This window comes from Diprion similis, chromosome 2 (genome assembly GCF_021155765.1).
Source record: "Diprion similis isolate iyDipSimi1 chromosome 2, iyDipSimi1.1, whole genome shotgun sequence".
In the NCBI taxonomy this organism is placed as follows: Eukaryota; Metazoa; Arthropoda; class Insecta; order Hymenoptera; family Diprionidae; genus Diprion; species Diprion similis.
This window is the reverse complement of record NC_060106.1, coordinates 10,767,307-10,787,379: the sequence shown is the minus strand read 5'-3', so window position 1 is coordinate 10,787,379 and position 20,073 is coordinate 10,767,307. Positions and strand designations below refer to the sequence as shown.

At 41.0% G+C, this 20,073-nt stretch overlaps 1 protein-coding gene across 2 annotated transcripts in view; it reads left to right on the top strand.

Annotated features, from left to right (window-relative positions):
- The first annotated feature begins 1,766 nt into the window (after positions 1 to 1,766).
- The window catches only part of LOC124416433, an 81,912-nt gene continuing 63,605 nt past the window's right edge, over positions 1,767 to 20,073 (top strand). The window contains exon 1 of one of the 2 annotated variants that reach the window (XM_046897522.1): positions 1,767 to 2,250. The gene's annotated coding sequence lies outside the window, so the exon portion shown is untranslated. The remainder of the gene's footprint in view (positions 2,251 to 20,073) is intronic. The other variant, XM_046897521.1, reaches the window with a different exon arrangement.

The window sequence follows — 20,073 nt, the reverse complement described above, 5'->3', positions numbered from 1 at the left end:
CCGGCGTGATGTACCTTAAGTATTACATGCTTACTACTACACTTATATACCGTTGATCGTTACTATGGTGAATCGCACGCCTCGTTCGGGTATCATGCCGGGATCAAATACATTCTTCGTTTGCACGCGAGTCGCGATAGATAGACGTTATGTTGTGTACACCCGGCACGTCATGTTTCTTGCAGTCGATAAGGATGTGCAGGTTTTTTTTTTTTTTTACTTGTTTTTAATTTTTCGATTTTTTGTTTTGTTCTAATGGATTATTTTTTTTTTCCCTTTAAAAAGAACCGATCGCAAAAGTATAATTCTTGAGTATTTCATGCGAAATTTTCTTCGGCTTTTTGTGGTAATAATAGCATTATAAAATGGTAGAAATTATTGGACAAAAAACTCTTGGATCCGGGTTCCAGGTTTACTCATCACTCATTTCTTCAGCGAGCATTGGATTGTCGTTGTTGTTTCTTTATTCTATGATTTTATATCTGGTTCAATCGCGGTCGCACGATTTTTCGAACCCATGCCGTCGTAAATTCGGACAATGACTTTTGTTCGAATTGATATTATCGTAGTTTCTACTACGGGGATTCGCCCGTCCTGAAATCGACCGGCATAAATCCAATGTCAATTATAGTCCTCATTACGTCCTCGTTAATTATAACTGACCGATTTCGATTTCAAAAGCTGGCTGTAGCCACCAGCTATAGACTATATAGCCACACGGTGAACGATTCTTGTACGCAAAATGCGACAGCAACCAAAGCGAAGTTTATTTTTTTTCTTCAAATTTTGCTGCAGGCATTTTGTTCTGAGATATTTTATTCTCATTATATGTTGCTATTTCTATGTATTTGTTAGTGATATTTGAAAAATTTTGTTTTCATTTATGTTCTCTTACGGGTGATTAATTGTTTTTCTGGTTGAAGCAGATAGGTATTCAAAAAATTTTACTGGATATTCTTTGGCCTGAATAGTTGACTAGTTCCGATAAAACCTTAGCCGGGACAAGTCAAATATACGATCGAATCGAACAAGTGGAAATTTTTCGCAATGTCGAAGGCACGCTATACGTATTGAGGATGTAGAATATTTCAGTTTTGTTGAACTTGAATTTGATTGCGAGCAGAATATGAACAGAAAACGTGTACCGATTACTCAGAATTCGTTTGAAATTTCAAAATGTCAAAAATCGAATGTTATTCATGAAAAACTAAAACTGTGGTGATAAATATGTGGTCAAGTTATACAATAGAAACTGAAAATTGAACATTTCGATTTCCGTACATCCAGCGAAATATTTAATACAGAACTTCACGAGAAAATTGGAATGGGGCAAAAGGAATTTCAGAGGAATGCAGCAATATACATGTATGCAAAACAAAGATGAAGAAGAAAAATATACAAGAAATTCCAGAGAAATTCCTAGGGCGGAAAGAGAGAAAAAAAAAAAAAAAAAGAAAATGCAGAGGTTTTGTAACGGTAATTAAAATTCTTTCCAAAATTTGACTATCATGCAGAGGCAGCCGATCCGTAATTGTTAGGTCCCTACGCTTTTCACGACTGATCGATAGAGTAATTTGATTTTGTAAAAACAGTTATACCGATTGGCTACCTGTTGTTTGCAATCACTAATCGATAAAGCTGAGCGGTATCAAATAAGGTTGCGGGGGAGGGAAATTGCGTAGGCGTGCTAGAATGCCCTCGCGGGTTGGGCGCCGGCTGGTGTGCGTCGAGATGTACAGTCGAACACCTCGACACCGTCGTCCGGAGTAAGAGAGTCGGTTGGTTACGCTCTGCTCGAGGCTGCTGGCCGAGGATAGTCGGAGATAGCCGACTCCCGGTGGTTCTCCGGGCGATGCAGCCGGTCGTCGCGGCCCTCGGGAGACGCTGGCTGGTTTTGTTGCCGATGGTTTCAGTCAGTGTCGCGACAGTCGTCGGTGGAGTTGGTCAGTGATCTAAGTCAGAGCAGGGCCAGACAAGGGATACACTTACACGGTAGGCACGCGTTGACATCATCGCGGTTATTGACGACATTTGGAAAAACGAATTGGCGAAATACAGTGGCGAGGATAATACGTAGAAGGGGAAAAGGGAGGGTGGAAAAAATATATGAAAAAAAATAAGAAAAAGTAAAACTACTAAAAACGTATACGATACTAGTGAGTTAAACAGTGGTTTTTGCAATATATTCGTTCGTCGAAAAGAGGCTCATTCTTTCGAATCTTCATTTGGATAATACCGCGTTGTATATAGGTGAGTTATAATTTATAAGCGTCTGTTTGGGAAATTTAGACCGTTTTTATTCATTGTTTTTAACATATCGTCAACTTGCCGTTTCGGAGTCAATTTTACCTCTTCGTTGGAAAACCTTCAAAGATGCTTCGTGCACTTTGGTCCTACCGTTCGGAATCAGATTGAACTTGGGCAGCTAGCCAGTTTCGTCGTGGCCGGCAACGAAGAATTTGAAAGTCCCGCTTGTTGTTTCACTTCTTGTTTTAGGAGCCGATTATTCCAGCTATAAGGATTCACTCGACGATCGGTCTACGTGTATAATGGTACCTCGTAGATAATCGATGTTCAGTCAAAATCCTTCTCACGACCTAATGATCAACGGTGAATAAATGCTTGCGTACATATTCATGGTGTAGATATTTTTGGTAATTTCGTTTGAATTGAAAAAATTCAACCGTTATTCTGACAATTAATATCGTTACTCTGAAACGTGTTTTGTACTTTTTGTCAGGTGCTTTACTCATGATTGGTGAGATTGTCGGTTATTTCACTAAAAGCATGCCTTGAATATTTCATTCAATACAGGTTGCTGCATGTCAGATTCTACGTTTTGGCTATTTCTATTATCCCATGGGGGTAAGAAAAAAAAATCAAATTCTCCAACATTTTTTGATAAAATTCCCTTAGAAGCTTTCGATGTTCGTGACACGGTATACTTATAATGTGATATTCGTGCATAGCGAAATGCCGGGATCTCTCGGACGCACGCAATCGTCAAGTGATTTTGAAATTATTTATAGGTATCACAGTTCAGGCTACTCAGATTATCCGAAGATTGCTGTGTTTTCAGAGCTGGTTATAGCGAAGCTCTTCAATGTTGACCGGTTATCCAAAAATACCGGATCTAATGTTTTTTTAAACACTAATGGGAAGATACACGTCGTTAAGCGAAGAACCGTCGTTTTTTTTTTTATTAGAATTTTTTCCCACACTTTGCTATCGAATTAATTGAATTCGGCATACGAGGATTTGGATGAAGTCGTTTTCTTCTATTTGGACGATTTGAAGATTTTATACACGAACCTGAAGTATTTTATCGCAGAAACATTGGGAACCTCGGTATTGACTCGGTTTTCGTAATTTCACTATTTTTTTCAACGAGTTGTATCGGCGTTTGCAGAATCGACGCGAATAGACTTTATTCTCTTTTTGTCCACTCTTAGAACCTGCCCGAGTCAATGCTCCTTGGGTTCCAGAGTGTAATTAATCCGAAACTGTCTCTCAGGACTCGAATATTCACACTCGGAAATACATTGCGAATATTCACTGTCAGACGAGGTTGAACCTGATAACGATCGACGTGTCGAAACATAGAGAAAAATGCGTTACTTTGTAGTTTTAGAAGGACTTCGAGGAAGTCACGTTTCCCAAATGTTTATGTGTATGTTTTCCTTTGTGAAAATATGCTGAATTCCAGGCAATCTAAACGTTACGAAGTATTAGAATATATCCTAAACATGCATCGCTATAAGTTACATTTACGTCATTGAATTCAACCTCATCAGCCTAGCCATGTGACGATGAATTTATACGTCGCGCGATAAAGATGGCTGGGAAAAACTTGGTGACGCCGTTGGAGCTTGTGATTCTGAATCAGAAATGAAATCTGTTAAAAAATCTCTGGTGAGTCAGGATAGATACAACAAACCATAAAATTGTCTACGTCTACGATGAGGAATCATGCGTGACACGTTTTCTTTTATCGCTGCAAAATCTAATCGCGTCGAGTGAGATCGTTGTCGGACCAACAATGAATGATAAAATGGAAATCATACTCACATTGAGCGTGAAATAAATTGGAAGCACTTTATAGAACAAAGCTCTTGTAATTCTCGTGGGCAAGTAAGCCACGCTTTGCAACGCGATTGTTCGATATAAACGAGCTAGAATTTCTCTTCCACAATTTGCGCAAACGGTCGATATTAAAAATGATAATTCATCGATTTATCGCTCGACGACACGTCAGATGAATTAAATTGAACCACGGCGTATATCACACTTTTGCAAAGATAGTTTGTGCGCCTCGTTTTCGAGAAAAAGTCGATTTGGTGTATAGTATTGATGATTAAGGTATATCGGTAAGGGGAAAAAAGCCTGTAACCGTTACTCAATTTCGAGCATACCTTTTACATTAATTGTCATTTACCTTTATCAATTGAAAAATTGCTTTTCATCAAGTCTCGATTGATCAATAAATTAACCGCGCATCGCACGGACGTTCATCCGAGTAGAACTTAAGAAGTGACGAAGGAGTGGAAGTGCAAAAAAAAAAAATTGATCCAGCATGGTACGTTTTGGCTTTAGTTCGACCCAGCTCGGTTCATTTTTTAACGCCTAGGTAGACAGTTCTTCTTCTCCTTCTCTCTCTTCGCGCATTTCCGGTATTTTAAATCCATACAGAAGTTCTCTATACCCGCGCGAAGGATGGAAGTGATTATTTGATCGTTATCGGTTGAGCAATCAATCATTATTGGAAGTGGTAGGTATGCGTGCGTGATGTGATCGAATCGTATTGGATGGAATCTATTCACGTGCCAAGAAATCCCTCCGGTAAAGTGGCTGATGCTCCGTTTCGTGTATTATAACTCCGCGGTCTTGAGACTCCGATAAATTGGTATGCAATCAAGTGGATTTCCATCCTCCTCGCCAAGTCATTCTTTCGTCATTTCTCCTTTCGTGCATTCACGCTTTACAACTAACACACGCGTGTGCCTATGCGTATATGCACGCAATACCTTCGGAGAGAAGCTGTAAGCGTTAAGCTTATAGAAATTATATACGATCGGCTATTACATGGGTTAAACTTGACACATTTAATTACTGGATAAGTGCCAACTTTCTCGTTCCCATAGACGCACGAACCATAAGCTTCGATCCCGTACTCGTTTCATGTTCAACTTTATATCGCATTGTGGATTCATCGTTAAGGGGTCAATAGGACCAACTGCATAGCTGTTCCATTCCCGCACGGTGTATTTTGTTGGGGGAAAAAGTGTCAACTTTCTCACTGAGAGTTAGAGACTGCCAAGCGACCAGAACAGTTCCATTATACTCGTTTTATACTCGGATCATTTCATAACCTCATGTATCTGGGACTAACGTCCGCGTGTAATTTCTGCAATTAACCGTCAAGACGTGGTTTATTTAAACTGAAAAAAAAAATCTTACCCACAGACTTTCTCGTTTGTCCGTTTGCCTAATCCGCAAAGCGAGCTTTTACACGGCATGCGGCACGGAAATATATCCATCCCTGCATAAATCTCTCGGCGTTTAAGACTCGTCCCTTTTCTTGTCTCGAAATGATTTTTCTCTGCTCAACCGAGTGGGTGTCTGAATTGTGAAGAGCGTTCGAAACGAGACGGGAAGAACTGCTGCTGCGAAGCTGTGTTCTCGTCGCATAAACTACACGTCGGTGTATAATGTACAATAATGCCTGTTCGTGAAGGAGATGATAGTTGGAGGCGGTCCTCGCGAGTCTGAAAAGTTTGCGAGGCAGCCAACTGTGACTCGTCCACGTCCTGACACTTCATCAGTGTTTCACGCTACGCTAATCTCGTCGGTTGAATAGAAAAATCCTTCCGATTTTGTACATCTCTTCTTTCCTCATTTCGGATTTCCCCTTTCTCGCCTTTTACAATTTTTGCATTTCTTAGCGTATCTTCGGTGATATTTTCATTTACATATGTTGCTACTTACTTCGCGTTCACGTCCTTAGTTATTTCGCTGTTCGATTGGCCGATTAATGAATCTGTATATTAAGTATGTTTAATTGACGCGTCATACGTCACTCTAGTTCATCCGGTTTATTTTATTTGTAAACTCACTTATACCGTGTATAATATTTAATTTATAGTTTATAATAGTTAATTTTTTTTTTTTTCCACTTTATTCCTTGCTTCTTGTTATACCCTGGCTAATTTTTGTCGTCCTGATTCTGAATACTAGATGGTTTATTTGCGATATTATACTTGGCGCCTAGTCTTTGCTGTATAATGACTTTGATATGATTATCATCGCAGCACGCGCTTACATGTAAACTCGTTTATGTACATAGCATGTGAAATTATGGTTCGTATAATGTACAATATACGGTTAATGGCAGGAATTCGATCGTTGTGTTTATATAATTGTGTATGCGGAAGATTTTTTGGCTCGTTAAAATTTCGGAGTTAATAAGCTGCAGCGTGCATGATTCGACGACGATAATGACGCGGAAAAACCTGATTCGATGAAAATAAAATAAAAAAATAAATAAATAAATAAAAATAAACGAGAGAAGTGAAAACGAAAAAAATAAGTAAATAAAGCAAAATCGGATGGACAGGTGCTATCGTTATTATATTGTGTAGTCCCTTGAAAATTGCGAATGTAGATCATGCATAACAGTTTAAAAATTTTTGCCAAGGTGCTGCAGCAATTTCGGTAGTGATTTAACCAGCGGGCACATCTAAACATTTAATTGTCTACACGGTGATTATGATAATCATATGATAATTATATATCGTGGCTTTTGTATTAATAACCAAAGCGCTGCCTATACATGTATAGGTATGTATAATGCGTATAAGCACATGCAAACACACGTACATGCATGGCCAAGTTTATACGGTGATGCAGCTTGCTGCCACCTAACAAGCCGCAAATTGCCTATTAATTGCTGCATTAATTATTCCCATTGAGTAAGGAGAGAGAGAGAGAGAGAGAGAGAGAGAGAGAGAGAGGAAGAGTGGTGGAGGGGAGTCAAAAACAAACACAACGACGAAACGAAAACTCAAAGCCCATTACTTTAACGAGTGCGTTATAATCTCGGTGTAAGTACTTAGAGAGAAAGAGACTTGGATTGATTCTGACTTCCTACCTATAACAGCTATAGCCTAGCTCCTGCGGGAGAGTCTTGAGTACTCAACTCGCCCACTATGAACTGCTGCACGAACCGTACAGTAAGTATAATATACTGCGAGTATTCACTGTATATGGTTAAAAAATACTTGCGTATTCCAAGCGGAATCACGGTGATTGATGTGTATAATTAATTATACCTTATTCCCTCCGACGCCCTTTTTTCAAACCGGATTGGAACTCAGTTTTCTCGTTTTCTTGTGTGAATCCGTTGTCTGTAGACATCCGTGTAACTCTCCACTGAGAGAAAGAGAATCTGCACATGATACGTGAAGGAGTTGTGGAATACTCAGAGTAGTATTTTACTTTTTAATATTTTTTCCACCGATTCCGCGGTCGTTTCTGTTGAAACAAGTAAGCACTCGCCATTTCTAAGTGAGAACAATTGCGAAAATTAGACGCATCTCTTTGCTACTCGTTGCTGAATAATATATATATATATGTGTATAGATGTACATACGTCACGTATACAAGCATCGATGGTGTTAGTGATTTAACGTCTTATAGTAGGGATAATTTTCCTGGCGTTCGCAGAATGTGCATTACAAGTGTTTATGTGGGATATTAAATGCATGGAATGGTTGGCGTTTCTCTGAAGGTTTATCTTCGACTGGGAATATTTGAGGTTTCACCGGTTATTGGAAACGTATACAAGAAAGACTTGAGGCTGTACATCAATTGATTGGAAAAATGAGACGAGATTTGGTATTTCATATTCCGTCTTAACAAGTTATACCGCGAGACTTTGAATACGAATGTTCGACAGCAAGTGGGCCATTAGGTTGAAAGATATGGGTACATATTTGTATAAGAAAGTGTGGAACGATCGGTGTCCTCAACACTCTACCTACTCTTAAGGCTTTATCATCATCTGTCGAATTGTCTAGTGACCGTAATTATACGTTGTCATAGGAGAAATCGAGGGCTTGTCGCTGAAGCGGACTTGAAGTGGTTCCTATTGTGCATTTCTACCTGTGATTGTATGCCTAAATCAAAAAATGCTGCAGGGTCGAGTTGAGTGTGGAAAATTTTTAATTTAGAAAGAATTTCACATTTTCTCTAGGAACAATGAAGATATTTATTTCAAAATTCGTTTCACGGATGATATAGGTTTCCTTATCAATGACACAAAGGAACGTGGTGATTCTAACTTCATTGATTTTCGCGAATATTTTAAAGCATTGTTCATGATCAAGAGCACAAGCTGCATCCACTTACAGTCTTATTCATCCAATTTACATAAACCGGCACTCGGAATCACTTGGTGTCTTTTTATTTACTCTTTGGGGCAAATTTCCGAGCCCGTAGCTTCGTTTTACAAATTATCCAACGAAATTCTACATGACTCGTTGACACCAGTGGTACAGATGATTATTATAGCTCCTAAAGCAGCAAGGATCGTATTCGCAGTCCTTCGTTGCGTGACGCAACCGATGAATTATTTGTAATCATGATAAATGCATGACTGTCTTAAATTTTTTCATCGATAGTTATTTTCAATCGTGTGTTGCAATTGATTGTGGACAGTTTAGCTGTAATACGAGCTGGATTGATGGGTTCTCTCGCGTCTAGTGTTCGACGTTTTTACAACGATGCGATGCAAATGCGCGGTGATATTTGATTTAGGAATTCGTGTAGCGACGTGCCTATAATGTAGATTGCGAAAGGAAGAGTCTCTTCTTCGTTGATAATGAATTACCATTGCAAATTTTTATACACATTGTAAGCCTCGTTGAACACCTTTGTTGAATCCATATAATTATACCGTGTCATATAGACGTGTGGTTTGGACTCGATGATTCGACACAAATTTATAAGGTATAAAACGGATCAGAAATAAATTTGAATATTGAACCTTGCATCGCACGAGACGCTTAGGTATAACATAACCGGCAGCACCGCCCCGTCACCTTTGTCGTTTGAGGTTTCAGATGCATTACGCAATCGGCTAGGGTCCCGTTCACAGGTCAATATGACACACTTTCACATATATAAAATAATAATAATAATGATAAATCAGTACGTGGTGCGCGTAGAGAGACATTTAAGATCGACTCACCGATCCGTTCCTCCGTCTACGTATCGCAAAGCCTTATACCTACGTCAGCCAGAGAAGCGAATTACGAGCGGTCAAAGGAACGGGAATCTCCGAAATACCGGCCTCGCATGTTGAACATTGGCTGAGTCATTGGAGGGGTAAAAATGGAAGAACGAAAACGGTGAAAAGCCTCCACCTTGTGCCTTGTGGCTTCTGATAACCCGGAAGCTGTGAGCTTTTAATGTTATACTTACGTGGCACCGAGTGCCACGTATAGGTAAATCGATTACGAATAACGTGCTCTAAAGAATTACCAGAAGATAACGATCACGGTCACGATATAAATCTGCTGCATCTAATACGCGTGCATCTTGATACTCATTAGCCACGATTACGTACGCGGCCGATAATGGCTAATGTCACACTGTGCTTTTGCGTTTTATGACGACTGCAGTAAGAATATTGCGTTCACTGTCGAGGCTAAATATATATGGTATACGGTGTATAATCCTCTGATTGCCAATTGCACGTGTCAAGAACAATATTCTATCATATGTATGTATGTACAGGTATATTCAATTCTATCGGTTATTGAACGCCGCATAGATTAACGCTCCAGTTGCCGAGAAATGTCAACTGCATTCTCAGCGTAAACCTGACAAGAGGACACAACGCATAGGCAAGACGGTATTAAATATTATAATAACCGAGAACTGGCGGGGCGTGTCTGTCATACACGATCCAGTCTCTGCTGCTGCGCTATCATTATTGCGATTTGTTGGTGAATTTTTTTTCTTCTTCTTTTCTTTTCATTTCTTTTCTCTTCCTAGCCGTGCAGATATCACGATTTATCCTACTTCATTACCCTATCGCCCGGATGAAATTAATTAGTTATCTTGAATGTATGTAATAATTATCGTAGCGCAACCATATAGTTGATGTCAATGCGAAGGAGCCCAGAATTATTACCCGGGTTGTGTATTTTAACTTATGGATCTCTCGGGACGGTTGGACCTTACTGCAGGCAAAGGCACGCGTATGAATAACGATTAATATAGTCAACTGTGTCGTGGAATTATCGCTGTCCGGTGTCCTCTTGAATTATTCTCACGTGACAATTTGACGAGGCTTTATATGCGGAGTATCGTTGATATAACTACGTGTAGATATTGTAACGGATCGTCGCAAGGGAAAATTAATAATTCATGTAACATATCTTGGAATTTATAACGACAGGCGTGTGTACCGCGTGCCGGGAAGACGTATGAGTTACGTTTTCACTTGATATTACATGCAACTGATGTTCGAGAAGAATTCTTCGCTCGTCTTCGCTCGTCTTCGCTTGTACTCGTCGGTTTCGGTTAACCGCCGATATTATGCGATATAAAGCAGGTTTTAGGCGGTTAACATGTTCGAATAAACGTTCGTATTATACATGGCACGATTCGTCGGGTGTCTTGTTTAACGATCACCGCGTGGCGTGAAAATGTAATCTCGATTCAATTCACTGTAAGGGAATATATAAAGTCGATATATAAAGTCGATAAATATTAGGCTGTAAGCGTAATAATACCTTGGAAAGTATACACCGTCAATTCGAATTACGAGAACGATCGGTCAAAATTACATCCTCCACTGTTACATGTGTGTAAAAAGAAAAATATCACGAGAACTCGAACTAAATGATGAATATATATATATATATATATATATATATATATATATATGTAACAATAATTCATAATCGTATACACTCCGCATGAGAGGCATTGAGATCTCGAGATCGCGATCGTTATGTGCATACGCGGATTCTTGAAATTACTACGTTGTACTGGATCACGCATTACAATTATCTCCGCGGGATCGGATTCTGGAAGCGTGAATATAAACGTTGTTTATTTGTCCCTTGATCAGAAAATCGAGACTTTACCTGTAAACGGACATACTTGGGTATCAAACACGAAAATTGTTTCGAGAATCGATTCGATTGAACGCGGAGGACTTCGAGGGTATCGATAAGTGCGCGACACTGGCGCCAGGCTGTAGAGATCGTTCAGGGTGCGTGTAATCCGTAATTTATTGAAGAATACGGTTACCGATCGTTTCTCGGGCGAAACGACCGCGAATAATCGGGACGCGAGCCCCTGTATATTATATCCTACCTACACGCCTGAATCCACTTACAAACTACATCGGTATTTCCCTTTGAGTGTGTTTCCGTGCACTCCAGCAGCACCAGCAGCCTCTATCGCTACGCGAGCTCGCGGTAATGATCGTTATTACTTAACAGGCCTCAGACCCAACAGCCAACCACCACCACCACTATCGACCAGGAGAACGAACTCGTGACCAATTTTACTCTCCACACTTCCTCTCCTCCATTTCTAGTACCTACGGTATAGCGTGTCTAGACCACACATATCTAGGTCCCTCCACTCCTGCGTCCTCTCCGTGTAACACACTTATCCTCTGAACTATCAGGATTGCCGATCTGCGTGCCCTTTCGAAGAAAGTCAAGCTTTTTGTGACTATATTTTAGCAAGTGCGAGGAATTGCAGATATGTATATAGGTATTAATTAAAAATAGATTTAAACTTGGGCACAATGAGTGGTGTCGATCATTTGAATTCACTTGATACCTTATCTCATTTCATCATACGACGTCTTGGAAGTCAAATTGTATCTACATCCAATTCCTGAACAATTTGTGTGTAGGGATATGATGATTTTTTGTACCTCATACCTTTGAACCCCTGGAGTACCTCGTCACTTGCTCGCTAAATTGGTCAAAGGTACTGTACTTGGAAACAAACCTCGCATGCTTGCCACGCAGATTTCCCCCGGTACAGTACGTGGAGCTAAATTTGCAGTATCACCGAGGATGAAAGAATGTCAACTTCCACCGGCACGGAAGAAGAACCCTAAAGACCCGTCCAATTTCATTGTCATAGTAGAAAAAAAAAAAAAAAAAAAAAAAAACACGAAAAAAGAGGAAAGAAATATGCGAGCGTATCACAACCGTGTGGAGTTGGTCTGCGTCGACGGAAGTGGGTCACGTTGAGTGGTAGACGCTAGAACGTGGTTCACTTTTCGCACGGATCTGATAGAGCGAGCAGTGCAGAGTACAGGGAGAAAGTAATTGGCAACATGGCGATACTTCCGCTACGTGAAATTCAAGGTTGCGCTTCCATGCGATCGTCACGGTATAGAATTTTTATTACCCTCGCGGCGTGGTAATTCGGACAAGCAAACACGTGAGCTTGAAACTCTTTTACACGCTATTCTTTATGGAAGTTAATTTTGTTCGACCGTATACTTTTCATCTGAAAGCATCACGCTTTTAGCCCGATCTACGTAGGTGATTAGATTAGAATAGGATTAGAAGATTTCCTAAGACAAGATAATTAAAACTTTTTATACTTTTGTTTCAATCGTTAGTTTTCACGAATATAGTATTTAGGAAGAATTTGGTAAAAATTTTTCATAACCGTTAAAAATAACATGTGTCACGTTGTTAATCCCACTTCACAATCTTCGACATTCGTGCTTCGACGTTTACTCCTCCAACCTAAAAGCCTCTTCAGTTCATTAGACCCAAGAATCTCGCGCACATCCTGTGCACACATTACTATCTCCTCTCATTCCTGGAACGCTGATCTTCCACTCTGCTTTCTGGACTCACTCAGGCTTCTCTCTACTCATCCCAATGCATTTCGTTTCTACCTTCCGAACAATACATTTCAAACCAAACACGTCGTCATGAAGTTCGAAATAATCAGTAGACATGAAACGGGTATTATATTAATTAAACTCTACATTCAATCAAGTTACAATTTTCAACTACCCGGTTATTCTTAATCTCAGGATCGTTACAATCTATGTAGATATAGTTAGTTATTTTCCGGGATTATCGTTATTTATGTTATATTGTTATTTATTATCTTGGGTGTGATACAGTATCTTTTTTCACCCTATTACATCTGCTTCAACTTTATTTTGTTGAAAAAAAAAGATACGCTCAAATTATTTTTCCCTAAACTACTACAATATAGCGTACGAAGATTCAATGAAACTTTTTTCCTATTTATAAAAAATTTTAACCCGGCAGATCTTTAAGCCTGTTGATTCGTACGGCTTGCAGCTCATATTTTAAAATCATTAGACCATGAAATGCGAAGGTTTACCGACCCTGACTTAGAAGAAATATCGTGCCCTTGAATACTGGGATAAAAACTGCATCCGTCGAAAAAATTTTCTAATACAGCTTCGTAAGGTTTTAGGTTATTGGGTAGGTACTTGATTTACAGGAAAGTGAGTGAACCGTCTCGGCGACGTCTTTGCGCGTTTCGGGTCGCCGGGTAATGGGGTTTAGTTATCCGGTCTAGTTGTGCGGAACTTGTGTTGCAGGAAAAGTAATCGGTCAAATACGGTATTGGAAAGATGGAATCGAATCGCGAAGTCACAAGGCAACGCTCGTACGTGCTCGACGGTGTACACGAGAGGCAACGCGAAGCGGACAGGAAGGGTTGGAATAATGGGCGTTGTCATTCACGTTGGCTTGCTCGGATTTCTTTTCACTCTGATCGATTTATCGATCGATTCATCATTGGATCGACGTTGCGATCGATAAAAAAACTCATGCATGTTACAAAGTCTGCGCTCCGACGCGACGTCAGGGTCGGAGGCTGAGGACCTCCCGTTGGGCGAACCACTCAAATGTATATACGAGTAGAAAGAGTCGTTGTAATCGGGTTCGGGTTATGCCGATCGGAATTTAACGGCCGTGTAGGCGACAGTGAAAGCAGCACGCTTACTTAATACCTACATCACCTTATAGCAAAAAGGCACCAACCATACAAACAACAAAGGCTGCAGGCCAGCTCTCGGTCGCGCTATGACTGCGACTCGATCTGGACCAGTCAAGTCCTGACCTCAAACACATTACGTTTAAGATAGGAATAACCGATAACAATCGAAAGTTGTTTTCCTCGAGGAAATCAAATAAAGTAGCCAACTTTGGTCCGGTGTTCGAACAATCCATGAAGTTACATTTCGTATTGTATCAGTGCGCCGGTTTGATCCAGAAAATTGAATTGCCGTTTGACGATTGGTTGTTGATTTGGACTTGAGCGGTGTTGATACGTTAATGTACTGAAAAGTTGACGGTGCATCGGCTCAGCCTTGACATTAGTAGAGTTTGGAGAACTTCTTTCTCTACCTACGCATCGTTGCGTCATGTGAAACTAGACGTTTTATATATTAGACGTTTAAAGGTTAGCCGAGTTTTGAGAATTTGAAGGATAATGGTACTTATATATCACCGGCATGTGTTCGTGAGATACGAAGGGCAGGTGAAGACGAAGACGCACTCGACGATCGTCGAGTCGAGACGAGTCCGGTAACAAAAAAATTTTCACAAACTTGATCTTATAACTGAAGAGGCTCGCCGTGGAACGCGATTGAAAAGAACAAGTGACAAACGTAAATACTTCTCTCTTAGCAGGGAGGAGAGATGAGTTGGTTGGTAGCCAGCCATCCAGTCAGCCAGCCTTAAGGTTCGTTCATAACTTACGAAGGCTGATCATCGTCCGAGTCGACGTGGCTCAGCGGGGACCAACCAGGTCCAAGAGAGACCCGGAGACCCGGACCCGTAACACTGGTCCAGCTATGAGGCTGAGTAGCCTGACGGTCGCCCCATGTATGGCAGCTTGTTTTATACGGTTGGCGTTGCATCTCGATGCACTCTGAAGTAGGGGCCAGTTCGCAGCCAGTCGACTGGACTTGGTACCAAACACGCGATCCAGAGGCTTGTTTCGATATCTCAAAGCTTCGTCGGTTCTAATAATTTCCCATGTCAGAACGACATCCCTATCCGGGTTTTGCACGTATATGCATGCATACAATGCTCCGTGGCAAGTATTCGCATGATACGTCAGCGGCTGTCACGAGGGGCTTTTCTTTATACTTTGGTTGCGCTTCTTCGGCGCGTTGAGACGAAAATACGCGGCGTCCTTTCGTCTAGGCTGTAGGCGCCAGTCGGGAGGAGTAAACTGCATTTCGTTCCCTCTCGGTAGTCGGCACCGCGTGCAGTCGTTCAGCCTTGTTCAAATAACGCTGCTGAGCTGGTCAGTTTGAAAGTAGAAAATTCCAGACGGACTGCTTTACTTTGTCCTTGTGGACTTGGCGTGTTTCCAGTCTCCTCCGCGTTTACAAAAATCCATTACTTTCCACGTAAGCAATCATGACTTGGTACTCGTTCTCTCGTGAATTTAAAAAGTTTAGCCTCTTCGCAGCATCGCAGCATCGCAGCATCGCAGCATCGCCGCGGCATGGCACCGGCACTCTCTCGAATAGCACCGTTGACGTTTATATCACTACCATAAACCATTCAGTATGCAAGCTGGACAGCTGACAGCCACGGCTTTATACCATTATAATTAGGATGTGCCAGTTGGTATGACTGCTAGAACTGCAGCTTCTGTCTAGCTTGCTTTCCTTGTTAGTTTCGTGCCGCTAGGTTTATGACTGAAACTCAATCAGGGGCGAGATACTCTTCTCACACACCTCTGAAGTCCTTTCGACGATTTCTCTCTCATTCTCTGCCTCCGCGCAGGGGCTTCTCCTTTGGTATGCCTGGATTTGCTGGTAATGGCATTCCTCTACGAGGTCCAGGTCCGCACCCTGACCTTACTGACCATATCAGGCTGCTCCCGGCCGTGGTTCTGTTTTTTTGCTACTCGTTATGTCCTTAGTTTGTCACTCTGTGGCGCGTAAGCCGCATACCTGATACCGTAATTGTAATACGGGACAGATGAAACAGCCTGCCAAGGAAACAAACCTTAGTGTGGAATACGCGGCTGACAGTGAACCGATTCAACCTTTAATGCCTTCTGTCACTCCGTCTTTTTCCTCCGCTGACGAAGGTGAAGGTGAAAATAACTACAGTGACAAGGGTTTCAAAGATCGATCATTGTTACTGGCTACATAGCGCGCGCGATCAACTTCCACCGGTCTTACCATTATCATTTAAATAATCATTCCAATAGTCGAGGTGTTCGTATTACACAAGCATGGAATCACTCGGATTGTTGTTGCAGCGTGTCGTACGTGACGCATCGCGTTGGCCTTAATTGATCGAGGCATTCGAATCCGCGGTACAAAAAATATTTCAAAGTCTCTTCACAGGCTCGTTGTTAGTTAATGATGATAACCCAGTAATAACAATTTACGATATATGTAATATTACCTACCTGTCCCTGGCTATATCACGTGTGTTTCTCTTTTTGCAGGTAAGCAGAACTGTTCAAATTTTTTGGGTTCACCCATACAATATCGAACGTGAGCCGAGGACCATATACGTGAGTAGAAATTAAATAAACACTCCGTCGAATGTTTCACGTCATTCCTTCAAAGCGTAACGAATTTTTACCGCGTGACCTAAGACCGCCGAATGATTTTGTTCATATTCTATTCCCGGATGATCGAAACGATGCGATCGGAATTTGGTGCTTCTCATTCCGCAACTCCCCGTCTATGTGTAAGATTTATATACCGATCCAACGTCAGCAGCTACGGGATGAGCTATAGATCTCTCGTTTAGATATTCCTCGTTAACTCAACAAATAAATCATTATTCTCGGCTACCGTACACCCGCAGGTTCGATCAGTGCAGAATGTACCGCGAACATAGCAGTGATTACGTATACGATATATATATCGCAATACGCGTAGAACCAAACGGAGGAAGAGGGTGAACCGTTCAAGGTGAAGCGGCAAATAGGTTCTGCAGTGATTATTAATCGAGCCAAGGTTTTTCATCGTGTCGTGTCTCTCTCTCTCTCCCTCCCTCTTACATCTTGCTCCGGGTTATGCAATAAATAATCACACTTGCAATTAAAATAATTCTTAACAATCCATCATAGAGTAAATGATAAAAATCTTACCACTTAGGTACAGGTAGGTAGGCACGTATAATGAACCTTGAACCATTCGTTACGAGGGGTTGCCAACGCGCCTGCAGTTCAGAAAACTTTAAGACCTTGTACCCTGCGATAAGTAAAATCCGTCGGCCAGCCTCTCAGCGTTGTTTTCCGATACTCCTTCACCTGATCAAGGAATCGGACTCTCGAAGGACGAGCGATCGCGTCATCTTTAGCGCTAGTTACGCTGGCAAAAGAGATGGTCCACGTGGCATTGGACGAAACGTGTTTACTTCACTCTCTTGCATAAATATAATCATCATCCTTGTTCAATGCGTATACATCCACATCCTCGGCAATGACGTCACGGTGACAGGACCGACAAGGATGCGACCGAGTTCAATAACGGAGTCAATTAAGTGCGGTACGTGCTGTATTGTCGGCTTCAATTTCAGACTGCAGTCAACCCTCCGCCGGCGTATTCAAATTCACCCGGAAATGAAAGGATTCGTTACGACGTCGTTTCACAGATCGGTGCAATATTCATATTAAGCCATTTCTCACCCGAATTAATGCATCACCGGCCTTGAACACGTATAAGTCACGCTTTGCATGTATCCCTTAACCTTCCAAAATCTGCAATGATGCTCATTCAGGCGTAATGTCTACACGTATACCATGAAATAATTATTTTGCAATATTATCGCGACACGATGCTTACAGCTTTGCTCAGCAATACCTACGACAAAACCGAGTTTTAATTGCTCAATGAAGTACGCTGACGGTGCACTGATCCTCATCGCGACTCTTCGCGGTATACCATGGCAATAATTGCAACTTGGCTTGTTTTCACAAATCTGACCTGATTACTTGCGATTCGTTATACGTATACCTACATATATATAAAAACATATGTATGAGGGCGTAAGGAGCGTTGTTTATTTTAAATCTGCACGCGTGTGCTCGTTAAAACAAGATTGCACACACACACACACACACACATACACGCACACACACTCACTTGTGGGACGTAGTTTTTTATACTATCTGTTGAAGGATCCGGCGGGTTATGCGAGAGAAATCTGGATTCACAGAATATTTACGGCATAGTTAAAACGTCGAGATGTGTTTGGTGAGGATCTGCTGCAGAAATATTTGATTTAAAGGTACATTGGATGTAGGCTGTAGGTAACCGAACTACTCTGGCTGAGGTAGCTCGAACGTTCGCATTGATAATTATAATCCAACGTCGTTAACTTTTTACCGTTTCCGTTACATTTATTTTCCGCTATTTATTTTCATCAGTATTTTTCTTCCCTTCGCTGATAATCTCTTCTCTTCATCCATTTTCGTACAAGGAAAATAGTTTATATATTTTATATATATATACACATTTTTTTTCTCGGCATAAAACGTTTGAAGCGTGTAACATTGGTATAATTGCGGCTGAGGTCCGCCTTCGTTTTTGCTCAATGAGATCATCTTCGTTGCTCTTTTTGTCGTTTTTCTTTCGTCCGTTTTTTTTTTTTTTTTTTTTTTTTTTGCTTTCTGTCCACCTTCACGAACCGATTCGTTTTTAGGACCGCGTTATCGATTCGATCGATTATAGAAATCATACATACATGGATGCATACTTGTATTGTGATGTCATCGTTATAACTCAGCAAAAACTTGTATTCGTACCTATGTACAGTTTTGGCTAAATATCGGGTTACCCGCGGAATATTGCAAGTGATTAATTAAGACGAAACAAGCCTTGTGAATTAAAGATCGAGGGAGATATTGAGGACAAAAAATCAATCAATAATATTAAACTTTAGTGCTCCAACTGCATAGTGGGTTAATTATTTTAAATCACTTCCCGCAACGCTACATATACATATAGATATGCAAAAATTGCAAAGCAAGATCACTTCGAGGATATTTAAGCTTTTTGCCTGCGGACGATCTGATCACTACAGGCAGATGGCTTGTGATAATGTGCGGCTGTGGAGACGATGATGCGTTTTTTTTTTTTTTTTGTTGTGAAAAAATGTAGAAATAAGAAAAAATTTACAGAACTGCCAAATTCGTCGAATCGCGTCCGCATTGTTTCAACTGTTTTTCCAATTCACAAGGAAGCATTCTCGCATCGAAGTGCATGCACTCAACTTGACCATCAAGCGTGGATTTCATATAAGTTACCAGAGAGGTATCACTAGCTGTAATCATTTCGGATTCCGATTGTCGCCTTGTCCGTTTTCTAAACAAAGAAAAGGTTTTACGTACGACAGCGTGTACGGGAAAAGGTGGAGGTAAGGTTACCGAGGTACAAATACGTCGTGTATATGTATGTATGCTAATCGGTTCCGGTAAACGAATAAGGCAACTCAAACCCGGTACGTTTCGTTCAGGATTGACACAAAGGTTATGTCAGTTGAGTAAGTGGTACCTACTATTCCCCTTGATATCGGCGTAATGGCTTTAAATAGATATCCGCAGTCTCGGACACTCATGTGCCCATGTGGAACTGCGCAGAGTTCATCGCTTGTGTACCTAATTACGTCTTGCTCTTGTTACTCCTTCTCATTTTTCCCAGGATGGGGCGCGAGGAACAAATCGGAGCTTACGCCTTTTTGCCTTAGATGGATTTCGAAAGTTTCTAATTCACCTACGTTGATCACACGTCTTGACGAGCATCCGATGTTTATGTATGCCTATAAAAATCTCGCGAAAACATCGGAATATTAGATCGCTTTCGTTTCTCGGATCCGTTCGGTATGTTTATTTATTTAAAATTTCTGCCATATATTTAACTATCGGGTACCGTTTCAACGATTTCATTCCGATTATTAAGTTGTTTTTGTACAAGTTGTCTTTCATCGTGAAACTGGCTTGGCTTTCTAACAAGATTGCGGAAATCCATAATGTATACGTATATAATACAAC